Below are 12,102 nucleotides of genomic sequence, written 5' to 3' on the forward strand. Positions count from 1 at the left end.
AAGGTCCTTTTTAGGGGTGGCCTAAACCACCAGTTGAGGGTGTGAATAGTTTTCCCCAAGGAAAAAAGGGGGAAGGGGGGATTACAAGAAGGAGTTCTAATTCTAGTAATATTATTTTGTGGAGCTTTCTTTTGAGGGGATTAAATTAAGGTGAGAGGAGGGGGGGGAGGAAGGGAGGGAGGAGGGGGGCAGGTGGGGATATTAGGTAGAGAAATTTGTAGGGGGAAGTGGGGTTGACAAAATTTTATGAATTAAAAAAACAACAACGGGATGAACCTTTCACTCGAACTTTTTCTTTTTCTAGTTGGGGATGGTGGGCTAGGGAGGAGGGGTCCTCCCAAAAAAGTAGTAGGTAGGTGGCCTTCGGAGGACCCCACCCTAAATTTGGAAGGAACCCTCCTCAAAGTGTAAGGACAACCTTAGATTCTTGAAGGACCCCTCCTCCCTAGCCCACCATCCCCAACTAGAAAAAGAAAAAGTTCGAGTGAAAGGTTCATCCCGTTGTTTTTTTAATTCATAAAATTTTGTAGTTGGGGATGGTGGGCTAGGGAGGAGGGGTCCTCCCAAAAAAGTAGTAGGTAGGTGGCCTTCGGAGGACCCCACCCTAAATTTGGAAGGACCCCTCCTCAAATTTGTGGTTGAGCTATTCAAGCCTATTCTCCCATGCCCATTTCATCTTATTTAAGGCTCCTTTACCATTTTTATATAGAATTTATTTTGGCCACCATCCACACCCTAGGCTTCCCTATTGACCATTTTTATATAGAATTTATTTTGGCCACCATCGGCACCCTAGGCCGCCCTATTGACCATTTTTATATAGAATTTATTTTGGCCACCATCCACACCCTAAGCTGCCCTATCGACCATTTTTTGGCAATCATCACGTTATGTCATAAGGGAAGGAATTTCAACAAAATTTCCAAGAATATTATGCCTAATTTTTTTAGTCTTTTTTTCTAAACTTAGCCAAATAAATAGCGCTTGCTAGAAGGATGGTAAAGTGGGTTGGTAGGGAGTATGGGGGAGAACAAGTAGGTGGGAAATATATTTTGGTGGGAGGGGTGGAGTAAGTAAATGTGGTGGCATGAGTGATGGGACAATAGGGGTGGGGTAGGTAGAAGAGGTTGGGGGGAGGTATGTAGGCGAGGGAGGGGGGTGGATTAGGGTAGGAGAGGGGAGAGGCATGAAAGAGAGGGGTGGCATTTAGGAGAGGTTTGTGGGGGGGGGTCAGGGGGGGATGAGGGTGTCAAAGAGGGTCTATGTGTGTAGGGCACTAAATGTTAAAGTGATGGAGAAGATCTAAAAGGAGTCAGCAAGGTCATAGATGGTGGGCAATACAAGGTGTGGATGATGGGCTGCAAATGCAAATGCTAATAATAAAGATGGTGATGAAGAGGGAAATACGAAAGATGTAGGGAGATGGGGGGATAAAGATATAAAGAGGGAGAGAAGGGAAAATGGAAAAAAGTAGGAGGAGAGAAAGGGTGGGGAGAGGGTGAGGCTGAGGATGAAGACGAGGCTAAGGCTGGGGGGTGAAGGGTATTTGAGAGGGAGAGGGTGTGTATCAGCAGGATAATGGAGATAAGAGAAAATTTTGGATAGGGGGATAAGGTGGAGGAGGGGGTGTTGGTGTGGGGTGTGTTAGTGATGTAGGGGGCAAGTGGAGAAAAAGACTAAGGGTAAGGGGGAAAAAATAAAAAGAGGGATATTGGTTGTGCTTGAAAAGGCAAGGAGGATGTAAGGGAGAGATGAAAAATGAGGAAAAAATAGTAGCATGTCCAACAAAGGGCTAAAACTAGCCCTAACCTAGAATTCCTTGTGTCTCACTATGTCCATCTGCTTGTCTACCCAAAGACACCCAAAAAAAGTCTAAGGAGACCACATAACCTAACCCTTGTTTCCTTTGCACTTTATTCTCTTAACACTATTGTGCAAGTATATACTCGTCTCACGAGTAAATAATTTTTCTAGATAAGCTGAAAATATGAGATTAAAAAAAACGTGAGTGGCTCAAAATTTGTTTACAAAGTACCCATTAAAAAAATAAGAAAATGCATAATTGCACAATCCTAACAATAATTTAATGATTTAAATTTGCAATTAATCATGATTGTTTTAGAACATGTGTGTGTGTGTGACAAATGGCCAAAAAATACATTGCCATTATTGAGTTCAACAAATTTTCATCAATCTCCACTATGTCTATCTTGAACATCATCACTTGATTCCCTAAATAATGTAGATAGACTAGTGTTCTCTAATTGAACACTAGTTTGGTAACATTAGAGGACATAAAAATATTCTTGATAGGTTTAATATTCTCTCTCCTAGAAAGAACTTCACTCAAAAATTCTTTTGTAGAATAGATCTACAATACTAAGAAAGTGTCCTTTCATAGGTTTCCTAAAAATATATTCTCTCTCCTAGAAAGAACTACACTCAAAAGAAAATTTGTAGGATGGATCTACAACACCAATAATTCATGGAAAATATATAAAAGTGAGTAAACAATGAGGTGATCCCAAGCAGAGGTATGTATAATTTTATGATTAGCATGACAAGATTATAACTTATAATTTTGTGTCCTACACACGAGAATAAAAGTGCTTATTATAATGTACCAATATATTTTTATGAAGTTTTAATATCATATAAAAGATGGGATGAATGCACATGTAATAGAAATTTATAGTCTCTAATTTAAAATCACCAAGTTTTCTCAAAAGAGCATCAAAAAACATCAAAACTCAATGAACTCATCACAAGGTAAAAGTCTCAAGCTCTAACCTCCCAGTGAAACACTATTGTGAATCCTTTAACTCGCAATTCAAATTAAAATTGTCCCTTTCTTTCTTGAACATGGATGTAAGTATCGTTGATGAAATAATTAATTATGTCTAAAATAGTGCCTAATATTTTTAATTTTTGAAGTAGCATATGCTTTACATATCCCACTTCAAAGGAAAATGCTTCACATAATGGAGTGGAAAACATAATTAGTTCTCCCAAAACTTACAAATGATTTATAACATTTTATAGAGGCTATGTGCAAAAGTTGATTGATTTGGTGCATAATTTCTAACTGAAAAAATAATCTTCAATGAAAATAGTTATCTTCATGGTTTAAACTTGCCAAAGAACCTATAATTCTAAGGACACTTTGAGTTTAGGGTCTAAGAATAGCTAAATTACGCTCTATATCGATTGTGAAATCCAATGCCTCTAAAGAAATCAATGACCAATTGGCTAATTTAAACCTTGTGACTATATGCACACCAAACAACCTTAAAAATTAGTCATTATTTTACATTCAAATTTTTATTGAAACTTAAACCCTAGAGGTGTAAAGTCCTTAAAAAATTCCAACATGGTTTGATGTATGTATATATATATATATATATATATATATATATATATATATATATATATATATATATACATATATTACAACATGAATGTGTCAAAAGACTTCCATAAAGTTTGATAATTGAGGACATAAACGTGTTGTCATGGGACACTTTTATGTCATGTTAGCAAACTAGTAGCTATTGAATCTATAAAAGTTAAAACCCAAAGTAAATAAGTTTTTAGTCTTTCACCTTTGGTATGGCCTTTGATTGCATCAATCAAAGACTTCCTCCTTATGAAATCAAAGGGTAATTTAGCATTCTAAAGAGAACCATATATCCAAACTCATACTACCGACTAGCCTCGCCAACCAACATGTTTCGTACCTTCACCACCATCAAATAACTCTCCAACCAAATTCCTCACAAGCCTTTCCAAACCAACATGTTTCGTACCTTTGCCAACCTTCAACTTTCCAACCAAATTCCTCACAAGCCTTTCCAAACCAACATTAGTTACATACGTTCAAGGACAGATGGACCTAGAATTAGGAGGGGGAATGTTCACTCAAGGTTAACACAGACCATCGACATGCATCAATAATGCATATACCTACATCTACGACAAGCTTAATGGAAGTGTGCATTGGTCACAAGTGGAGATGAGCCAAGATCATGCATAAGCAATGCATAGTCACTAAAGGATGTACACACATAATGGGGACTACCTAAAATATCCTTGTCCACCCTCACTTATGTGTTGTCTAAGCAGGAATTAATAACTTGTTTCGATCATTATATTTCCCACATAATTGCGCTTACTAATGATGTACTGAAGGGATGACCGACAGATTCTTAAGATAAGCAGTAACAAGATCCACCAGAGGGTTACTGGTTCTGGTTAAACATCTTGAGGAGATCCCGAAGAGTTCCTGACGGTTAAGTCCTTTATTTGGCTTATGGATTTCATCAATCAGTTTCATACTAGACACTAAAGGACTTCTTGCTATACACCATGAACTGCCTGAGGTTCCTCCTCTAATTGAGCCTGGCATTCTTTAAATATCCCTTGAGCAACCTTTAGCCTACTCTTCTCCTTGATTAGGTTCCGATATTCAACCAATTTTCTAGGCAGATGATAAGGATCTATCTGCTCCCTTTTCTGAGGGGCGGACGACAACAAGCTCTTCTCCTCATTGGATGAGGAAGATGACACGTTCGTAGATGTCCCCTCATCGAATCCACTTTGTATAGTGACATGGCTATCTCCCTTGCCAATGTTTGTGGTCCTTTTCTTACGAGTGTGCGTGGTCACTTGTGCTTGCTCGGGAAACTCCTTATAAGATAGGATCCTTGCTTGTCCTGGGTTTCCTTATTTTTGTGAAGTAGATGCTTCAGCGGCGGCGGGCAGCATGAGCAGCAGCTCTCCTCCTGCTTTGCATTCGTGTGACTGCATTGAGAGGCACTGTGTGGATGAAGCCATCCTACACACCCAACAAGTTAATGTTGGTGCTTGGTTAAACTTCATTCCCTTTTTAAAGTGTACTGGTTCTCAATGGGAAATCCTTATACATGCGGTCTATCCCACAACCTATGCATAAGGGAGTCAAGGTGGGGGTACTCAGAGGAGTACTTGCCATCCCTTTCTTAATTGGACACTTAGCTATTCAATGAGGCCCAACATAGTGATAACATTGCATAGGTGGTCATTTAGACATAGTGTTTAAGTCCCACCTTTGCGGTGTTACTACTACTAGGTATATAGGATACATGTGCTCACCCCCTCCATCACATAATGACTTAAGATTTGTGGGGGTGGGATACTTGGTTCAGGTGGCTCAAAAACAATATTGTTAGCCACCTCCCCCTCCTTACTTTCTTTTTAAAAAAAATCCAAGGCCAACTGGTGAACAAGGGTCACTTATAGTAGAGGAGATTATGGCAAAAGGCCTGGTGGTGGCAAGGGTATGTTGGGTACCCTAAGAATACCTGTTAGGGCCACTTCATGGCCACATTAAGGTGCATTGTGATGTGCAGGTGCTGGTAAGGCCAGCGAGACGATTGCCTAGGATTAGGCGGTAAGGCTTGTGGCAAAGGCTTGGCTTGAGCAGCTCTTTGGTGGTAGCAGTTTGATGTTTGTGGTTCCCCCATCTATGGTAGTATAAGGGTAGTAGAGAGTTTGCAGATGAGGACATTCCCTACGAGTGTGGTTTGCTTGAAAAATTGGGCACCACACCAAATCTCTTTGTGGTGGGTAAAGATAAGGTTGGCTGGCTTGGTTGTGGCCTTGACCTATTCTCCATTTTTACATCATTTGTTACATCAATGCAGATGCTAATTGCTCTACTTGTTGCTATGAAGAGGGTTGCTTCCCTTTTTCCTTGGGTTTTGTGCTTGTGGGCTTAAAAGAAGCTTTAAAATTATCTTCATGCAATTCTCGGGAATGAGTTCCCTTGAAATTGTCTTCAAAGTCCATGGCATTTCTACAACACTACTCAAAGGAGGTGTCTCCCAGAGCATATAGGGAGTTATGCAAGGCCACATCTTTAAGTCCCTCAAAGAATTGACCGATCAACTTTTTGTCAAAGAACTTGTCCCTATCATTACAACAAGAATGAAGATATCTCACCTGATTGATGTAGTCTTGGATGGATTCTCCTTCCTTTTGCCTAACGTTATACAACTATTTGATAGGACTCCATCAAGTTCCTTGTCTTGAATATCCTACTTTGAAAGTCTCTGTCAAGGCATCAAAGGTGTCCTTGTCTTCTATTTTCAGTAATAAAAACCACTGACTTGCTTTTCCATCAAGCATGAGGCTAAAGGCACTCACCTTAACGTGAACTACATGGCCAAATGCTTCACAGATCTAATTAAACATCTCCAAATGAGGAATGGGATCCCCCAACCCATCAAATTTGGTAATAAGTTTGGAGATATGGGCTGGTTTGTTTCTCTATGGTCTTGACATTGGCATCGATTGCATGGGTACTATGGTACAATCCTCGAAGCTACCCCCTTTCCCTATTTCTATTGTTAACCTCAACATTTTAGGGGTTAACCTTGCAACGTCAAACCGAAGCCAATGCAGGTGGAGGTACAATAGGAGGGAAAGAAAAACTCAAAGGGTAATATCCCCTCTGTGTATCATGTCTTGATAGTGGGCTAGTGTGTGCTCCGTAGGGATCCATATAGTATACTCCTCAAGGCGGGTAATTATTGTACATGGGTGCTGTTGAAATATACAAGTGAATAGGGTGTGTGCAGGAACAAGCCCTTGGCTAGAGGCTGTAAAAGAGAATCTGTAAATGTGAGAGAACCAGTGAAAAGGTGAGAAGAATCTACTAGGAGAGAATAAAGGGTAGCATGAGGAGATTTAGGAGGTGTGGAGATATTCTGGGAGAGGTGGAGAGAATCAAGCAAAATAGGTGGAGTGAATCAAGGAGAAATAAGTGGGATTAGATGCTTGGATGTAAACTCTATAAATTGAGGCATTGGCCTAATGAGAATTTGCTGGTTTTTGATTATGTCTATATTAAGCTATCAGTTAATTGCTCACTAATCACGTCTTAATTATCATCTAATCTCTTTGTTAATGATGTTGATTCTAGCATTTGATCCACCATAGCTCATCACATTGGTGTAATTTTAACATGGTATCAGAGCCTACCCTAGAATCCATCAATTAGTGAGCCCATTATCTTGCTAATCACCTCGCTAATTAGGATTAGTAGATAATTAATATTTTTACTTCTTTTTCAACAAACCCTCTATACCCCCAGCTGGTGGAGGAGCTCTATCTCCCATCATACATCAAATTAGCTCAAGCCACTTTAGGCAAACATAGCTAACACACTTGTGCTCTAGCCCATCCAAACAGAAGGTCAAACCGCCGCACACAGTTGGAGAAATACACTAATTTACAGGCGCTGTCTTTCTGAGGAGAAATTGAAATCTCTGCTTCTCCAGTTGCAATGGGTCTAATTCCTCTTGGCCCTAGGGGTTTTCAAGGGTGCTCTACAAGCTGGTGAAGTCAGAATTTGATTTGATCAAGTCTACAGTGAGATCCAAGCTCTTCATCAAATCTGCAGGTGACTTTGGTAAAACAGAGATTAAGCATTCAATGTTTGGTCAAATCTTGTGTTTCTTGGCTTAATCCTCTACTAGACTAATTGCTATTGATGGCCTTGAAAGGATTTGAGCTCATTTGAACTCTAAGGCCTCAGATCTGGACTCCTCGCATACTCTGTTTTCTGCAGACAAAACAGAGGATTAATTTACTAATCAGTGCTAATCACTATTTTTTGGTACAATTGAGGGTTCAAATTAACCATTAGGTATCTGATACAGATCCCTAACCATTCCGTACAAATTGGTTACCCTTGATTTAATGTAAATTCTGGTAAAATTATGCTGATAAATTTGTGGTAATCATCATTTTGCATTTACCCCTTGGTTAATGCCTGCAAATCACACTAAAATCCAAGTTATTCATAGCCAGAGTTGCATTTGGGAATGTGCATAAGAATGAATGCTATATGCATTATGTATTGGACACATTACATCATTGTAAAAATGAGATCAGACAATGGGATCAGACACTACCCTTGTCCAGAATAAGGCAAGAGGCAAGACCTCCCGCATAGATTTGGGTTTGCATTACATAATGACACAAGATAAACATCAAAAGCCCAAAAGAAGTGTCAACAATACATTAAAACATGTTGCTCACATGGAGCAAGAACTGACAGACAAGCTCATGGTCCCAACCATGAAAGAAGAAGAACATCTCTTTCCAAGAGGAGGATCCACACCGAGAAGAAGAGCTAGACGAAGCATTGAAGGAAGACATGGACGCATGAAGAGAAGCTTCCACGACAAGAAGACTGAAGACAAGAGAAGATGTGAGGCTCCAAGAAGTGAGGAGCCATGTGAAAATTTCAGAGAGAGAGAGAGAGAGAGAGAGAGAGAGAGAGAGAGAGAGAGAGAGAGAGAGAGAGAGAGAGAGAGAGAGAGAGAGAAACCCCACAACCCAATGTAACCTGCCCCAACAGAGTAAAACCACCTCTGAGCCACCGATGATGTAGGCCATGTGGTAGATGTATATGTGAGCACTTTAGTCAAAGTCACGGGCACTTATAGTAGCCTTGGACACACAGAGAGAGTGTGTCAAGGACTATGAGTTTAGGGACTTGAGGCACTGGTCGCGGACTATTAAGTAAGAGGAAAACTTGGTATAGGTCCAGGTGTGCTAGGATTATTCACTTGAGGGGAGGTGTTGAAATATACAAGTGAATAGGGTGTACGGAAACAAGCCCTTGGCTAGAGGCTGTAAAAGAGAATCTGTAAATGTGAGAGAACCTGTGAAAAGGTGAGAAGAATCTACTAAGAGAGAATAAAGGGTAGCATGAGGAGATTTAGGAGGTGTGGATATATTCTGGGAGAGGTGGAGAGAATCAAGCAAAAGAGGTGGAGTGAATCAAGGAGAAATCAGTGGGATTAGATGCTTGGATGTAAACTCTATAAATTGAGGCATTGGTCTAATGAGAATTTGCTGGTTTTTTATTATCCATGCCTACATTAAGCTATCAGTGCAGTTAATTACTCACTAATCACATCTTAATTATCATCTAATCTCTTTGTTAATGATGTTGATTACAGCATTTGATCCACCATAGCTCATCACATTGCTGTAGTTTTAACAGTGCTATGTGTTGGCTGGGGTGCTCTGTGTGGAGTCTCTCTCCTTGGTATAAAGTTTATGGGCCTGGGTCAGTTGGTTCTTTGCCTAGGCATGGTACTGGTCTGGGTTCTTGAAATGAATCTGCTAACACGATATTTAATATAGCTCCCCAAACTATTGGATCAGGTTGGACTAGGTTATTTGGACCTAGACCCATCTCCAATCTTGGGTCTATCAGGGGTATGACAATTATGTCTATCCATGCTTGTCTCTTGGGGATGAGGTTCTTCTGATTGTGCATTTCCCGAGATAAAGTTCCTTAGTCTTGAGGCAAGACTCCTTTACGAGTGATGGGTAGGGGATCCCGGTGCTTGCTCTTGGGACAATGGTATGTCCATGCACTGGGTGATCAATCTACTAGCCTCTAAGTCAAGGATGGTCTGTCGTGTTCTCAAGTTCTCTTTTGTAGCAATGGTGCTATCAAAGGGGTGCTATCAAAGACTAATACTGTCTCTCTCCACATAATGTTGACCGATGGATCAGATCTAGCAAGAGATTGTGTGTAGGAAGGTGTAGTGTCATCAAATAATGGATTGTTTTGCACCCATCTCTCTAAGAGTGAATGTGCGTTGCTTTGAAGAGAACGACCATACCTCTGTGAGGAACGGGCGTTCACTTCTCAGAAAAGCAACCTGAGAGTGAGTTGCACGTGGTTTTTTCGATTTTTCCCCTTTTGCTGATAATTTTTTTTGTGGTTTTCTTTTTATGCCTAGATTAAGCTAGTTCTAAGCTACTTAATGATGTAAAGAACGCCTAATATCCCAGGATTAATGATATAATTATGCTAATATGTAGTTTCATATCTACTTGAAGAAAAAACCAAAAATCAATAGAGCCAATGGCAAAATTAGAGCACCTACTTGTTGCTCTCACATTCGATGTAGTGTCCAAAGCTCTTATTACTTCTCTAGCTCCATTGCAAACTCCATTAATCAAAGAAAACAAAAAAGAACAAATATCAAATAAACAAACTCATGTAAAGCTCATATAATCGATGGATTTGCATTCCATACGGGAAAGATTGGACTCTAGCTTAGGAAGAAATTATGAAGGACCCTAAGCTAAGTGCTATCCCTTCCGATAGAGCAGCGCCAAAGATGTTCACCAAAATTAACATTCACCTTACATGAAGGGAGAAGGAGACAAAGGAAGATGAAAGGGTCAATTTGGGGGAATGCACTTAGCGAACCCTATGAGGGTTAACTCCTCGATGTGAAGCCCCTAGGGGCTCACTCCACCACCACTTGTGTCACCCAAGTGGAGCTTCCATGTGATAGGTATAGAGCAAAGAGGGAAGGAGCTATGGAAATATCAACCTCTACCTCAATGCCTTCATATGTGTAAGGGGGGTGAGAGAGAGAAGTAAGCATGCATAAGCAAACAAGCTCACCACCATCACCATACAAGAGAGCTAGAGAGAAGAAGAAGACTCAAATGTGATAATGGGATTGTATATCCTTTCACATTTCTTTCAAGTCACTTAGCTCATTTTTACAATGGTTGGTCGCCCATGTGACTATTGGGGGCCCAAAACTAGTTATCTAGCTCTACGTACACTTAGACTTTCTAGCTCGTGGCCGGAATTACACATGTCGTAAGCTCGATCATCCCATATCTTTTACATTGAGCGCTTAGCACGGTTTTACATAAAAACGTTGGTGGAGAAGGAGAAGAAGAAAGAGTCAGGCTTGGCTATTGTGGTGGCTGATGCATTAGCACCAAGTGCTGAAAAGGAGGAGTCAACGAATTGTGCACAAGATATTGGGCATTCATCATTGTGCACTATAAAATCCTTCTTTCCACGATGTGTGCATGTTAGTGATAAATTAACATGTCTAGTACTTTGATAGTGGTGCTAGCAAGCACATTATTTCTCATCGGTGATTTATTTTCCTCACTTGAGTTTGCTCACTTGATTTATTTTCCTCACTTCAGTTTGCTCCTTGTATCTAGTAAATGGTCTCTCAAAAGTCTTGTTTGTGCTTAGCATTAAAAAAAACTTACTGTCAGTCTCTACCATTGCTAGGGTAGGCCTACTGTGGTCAGATGATGACAGGTGTATAGTTCATGACCAAAGTAATGAAGACATCACTGTGTTATTCGATACTCTAAGCTATGTGCTTTATAGATTGGATAGGTATGAGAGATTGGCACATAATGCTTGTTCAATTATTGCCACACGTGCTATGAGTGATGCATAGCTATGGCATGCCCACTTTGGTCACTTGAATTTTGGTAGTTTGTTGTGTCTTAAAAGGTAAGAGATGGTGTCAAAGTTGCCAAATCTTGAGTCTCCTATCATGCATTTATGTGAGGGGTGCATCTTGGGTAAGATGCAATGGGAATCATTCATGAAAGATGGATTAGTTAGGCCTATCCAAAAATTACAACTTATACATAGTGATATCAGCACATGGTCACATGAGGACACCATCAATTCGGGATATCTCTACGTTGTGACTTTTATTGATGACTACTCCATACACACCTGGGTGTATCTGTTAAAGGCAAAGCCAAAGGTTTTCACATACTTTAGATGTTTTGTTTCTATGGTTGAAAATGTGTCTACATGTAAAGTTGGCACCTTTCGTACAAATCGAGGAGGGGGAGTAGTATATGCCAAAGGCGTTTCATATATATATGGCTAAAAGAGGTATAAAATATCAATGCATAGTACCTTATACACCTCAGCAAAGTGGTGTGATTAAGAGAAAGAATGGATATCTCATGGAGATGGCATGTTGTATGGTTAAAGGCCAGGATTTGCCTTATGTTTTTTGGTTGGAGATAGTTATGTGTACCATTGATGTGCTAAATAGATACCCCACCAAGGCCTTGTAGACAGCCGTTGTGAAGCTTGGAATGGCAAGAAGCCCTTTGTGGCTCATTTGACTCCAAGATTGTCTCGTATGACTATGATAAGGTGTATTAATGCATTGGTAGCACATCATGGTTAGAATGTACATCAATTGGATATCAAGACAACCTTCTTAAATGGTGACTTGCATG

The sequence above is a fragment of the Cibotium barometz genome, chromosome 27 (assembly GCF_041138505.1).
Source record: "Cibotium barometz isolate CiBa-2024 chromosome 27, ASM4113850v1, whole genome shotgun sequence".
NCBI classification, from domain to species: Eukaryota; Viridiplantae; Streptophyta; class Polypodiopsida; order Cyatheales; family Cibotiaceae; genus Cibotium; species Cibotium barometz.